Source organism: Oryzias melastigma, linkage group LG6 (genome assembly GCF_002922805.2).
Source record: "Oryzias melastigma strain HK-1 linkage group LG6, ASM292280v2, whole genome shotgun sequence".
Taxonomy (NCBI): Eukaryota; Metazoa; Chordata; class Actinopteri; order Beloniformes; family Adrianichthyidae; genus Oryzias; species Oryzias melastigma.
The window spans coordinates 5,797,513-5,801,623 of NC_050517.1; positions in this window are offsets into that span (position 1 = coordinate 5,797,513).

Genomic DNA, 4,111 nt, shown 5'->3' on the forward strand with positions numbered 1-4,111 from the left:
TCGTTTTGTGCGCCTGAGGCTCGGTGCCTTTCAAAGATCCACACTTTTGTCGTTTTTCCACACTTTGAACATGAAGAACTCTGAGGGGTTGATTTCACTGCCATTGTTTCGATGCATGTGGAAACAGGAAGTGCTCACCGTGAGCTGCCAAAATAAAAGTCTCTTCTTTCCAGATGCAGAGTACCAACAGCCTCACCTCCACGCACACTGTGGTACACTGACATGCATCGCATGAAGACAATGTGAGGACAAATATGAAACGCTGGATCTTTTATTGATACGGGACCTCGTCGACTTTCTGTGTGTTGTTTTTTTTTTGCTCTGCCAAACTTTGTGACTGTGGATGCATCAAAGTGACACCTCCTCCCCGGGACGCGGCCCGGTCCAGGGATGGGCGGCGTGTCCGGACGGTGCTTTGTTTTCTAGAGACACTCCGCTTCAACTGTCTGCCACCTTCAGCCCACCTGCTGTCTGCTCACGGGAATATCGCAGCACCTGTTTCTTGAAATGATTTTTTTCGCTCTGAAGGTGACATTTTTATAAGAAATATTTTGTTATTTTCTTGCTCTATTGTATAATATCACGCTGTGCACATTAAAATGTAATATGAACCGCTGTGTGTCTCTGTGAGCTTTGTATCTACACTCGGTTGTGGACAGAATGAAGCGATCACATGCATGTGCTTTTCCACAAACGTCAAACAGTGGCGTTATTGTTCCGTTCACTTGTGATGTTTAGTCATCGCAAACCTAATAGCCTATTAAACTACATCAGATGTTGCTGTCTGTGACTAGCTTCATTCACAAGCATAAGCTCCTCCCACAAAGCTATGATGGAAAAACTCAACTTCTTTCAATAAATGCACAACTTTGAAGTCCCCCCATGACAATTTTTTTTATTTTTTTATGTTTCCTGTAGTGTTTTGATTATGATTATGACGTTTTCAACCAAAATTTCACAACCTAAATGTCTTTTTGACATTTCTAATGTTGATCTGATCCAAAATCTCCTCTGAGGAGGCGTGGCTTTTGGCGCTGAGCCCCTGATTCCCCCGTCTGATTATGATAGCTCTGTGCCTCAAATTATTTGACAAAAATCTTACTTTCAAACAGTGTCTGAGTCTGTCAGGAAGAACTGGTGCCTGGAGAGTTTTTCAGACTAAAACAAGGCTTTTTTTTTTTTTTTATAAGACTGCCATAACATTTCTATGGTTACTCTACAAACAAACAAAGCTACTGAGCAATACTCATGACACCACAAACTGATGTTGATTCACTGCAGAAGCAGGAAAATGCTCCTTTAACCAAAATCTTGGCTCTCTCCTTTTCATGATATCAGGAGTTCCATTTATCATCCACCTGGATTCCCCAAGATGCATTTGGGTAATTGACACCTGGATGTTCATTCACTGTTTTAATTATAACAGTAAAATGTTGACTAACATTTATTTGAGCCATGAAAAGATACAAAAGGATGACAGCTACTTACAAACCACACAGAAAAAATGTAAAAGCATATTTTTAGAATACTCAATTTGGTATCTGTTTTATCTAAGATAAAGTTTAAATATCACTGAAGTGAAAGACAAAAAAACTTTCCCAGCAAGCTGAACCCTTTGGTTTAAGTTTGTGTACTCTGGATACCAGTTAACCGTTTAACACCAGAGCTCCAGTGTTTATATTCTTTGATTTACTGTAATTTTTCAACCGTTAATACGATCATTCCAGTAGATTTTGAAGGAGAAAAGCGGCTCGTCAAGCCTCTTTTCTCCTTCAAAATCTACTGGAATGATCCTGTTAACGGTTGAAATGTTACAGTACGTTAGAGATTTTGGTTTTAAGCGTCACTGGCCACACCTTGGGTGTTAAAGGGTTAAGTCAAAATGCTCACCAGCAAAACAAAAAAAGCAGAAATTCTACAGTAGAATTTTTGTCTCATCCAGAACACTAAATACTGGTCAATAAGTGTTAAAAATGATACATAAATTGTGCAAAAAATAAAACAAAAATAATACATTTAACAATTAATTAAAAAAAACGATTATTTTCTTTCAATGCACCATTCAGGACAAATTGAACAGCTGAAACATTAAAAGCAATAGAATCAGTAGAATCTATCGAATCTGTTATCTCTCTGTGAGATTCAGCCTCAACATTTCCTGTGCAACACTGCCCTCTAGCGTTGACTGTTGAGAAGTGCAATTTGAGCCTGCTCAGGTGGAGACTTTGAATGAGTCTAAATCCACTCTTAACATAATCTAAACGGCTAAAATAAAAAGCAAAGGCATGGATTTATGCTGTGATTTATAGACTCTAAATGAAGCTGAAAACAAAATAAACTGACATTTATAGTTGGATGAGAATGAAGTTTGAAAATAGAAAGTTACATTCGCAAATGACAATTCAAACATAACCTTCAGAAGTCAGAGGTGAACCTCATTTAGTGAATTTAGTGCATTTTTTGGACATGATATGATCCCTCAATGTGGAAATGGGTCACATTTAGATGAACAGGGATCCCATTCACTTCAGTTTATACATTTACTGATTTGTATAATTTTATGGATTTTACTGATGATTGTCTGACTCTGTCTTGTGTTCCCACCAGCAAAGGTAGTTCCTACCAGAAAAATAAAGTAACTTTGACTTTGACTTGAAATGAGGCGTCAATTCACAACCGATATGTTTTTGAAGAAAAAAAACTTTTTTACCTGAATTTTTTATTTGGATTTTGAAACAGTACAATAAAAGAATAAGCAGGCCACAATCCTTAAATATTCAGAATATCCAGAATTGATTTTGATACATTATTATCTTTCATATAACCCCCCTTATGCCATATTACATGTTATGGAGTTCTTTCTTAATTGAAAGAATCAACAAAAATCGATGTTTACATTTTTTGTAGCTGTTGATAACTTTTAAACATCTTGTTTATATTTGCTGGTATAGATTCAATGTCATATTGGCCATTTTAGGATTCTAGCAGCTCTTTCTATGTGTTTATCTTGAAATATTTTGGACCAGATTTCTAAATGTACAGATATCCAAGTAGGTAACAATTGCGTTAAAATGTTTCTTTAGGAGGAAGTGATTTCCAAGCAGTGATTGCATAAAGAATGACTTCAACTCAGTTCAAATAAACCTGAAACTCAACTTTTTTTCTGGTTTGAGTTTGACTTTAGAATGTGGAACAAAGTTATCGTCTTAAAAATACTTCAAAGTAATCTTTCTCCTCCTAAAATTAAGTATTTTCTCTGACTCTGTAGACATTTCTGATCTTGAGATGAACTTCTGTTCATGAAACAAACGATCCTTTTGTTTTCACTGTAAAGTGTTATCAGATCTCTGGTGGACTTTGTGAGAACAGCAGCAATCATTCAAAAAGCTTTTTATTGAGTTATTTTATAATCCACCTTAAGCCGGATCAGAGCTTTAAAAAAAGTTAAGAAATGACTGTGATTGTTAAAGAGACTATATAGTATGCTTTTCTCAAGTCTTTCAGAGTAAACTATATCCATAAATGTGATCATTGGCACACTAAAGAACAAATTATTTATGAAATATTAGTTATTTTCGTGAGTTTTGTTTCCTACCCAGAAATAAGAGGATTCGACCTCGGCATCGTGTCTGCGTTTGGCCCACGAAAATAAAGCAGCACTAACTGAGGAACATCAGGGGTAAATCTGTTCATCACATCAAAAACCTGTTCAGACGTGTCCAAATCCTTCCATACATAATAACTTCAAAAGGCTTTTGAATTGTCAATTAAAATACCCATTATAACAGATTATTCTACAGATTATTTCACTATAGTTGACCAGTCAGTTAAACTCTGGCTCACCACAAATACATTGGGCTTTATTAAATATATTCTTATTGGTCAAAGTAGGCCAACATTTTATGAAGATTATCAGAGTTTACATGACCACAAAACAACAATTTTCTTTCCAGGTAAAAGAAAATGCATGTTGCCATATTAGCAAAAATATTTAGTGATAGTACTCTGCTCATATGATAAGTTGAACAATTGGGAAACAAAATGAGGAGTATAAACAGTACTGCTCTGTTTCTGCATTTATTTCCACGTCATTTGCTTTGCTAAAATTCGA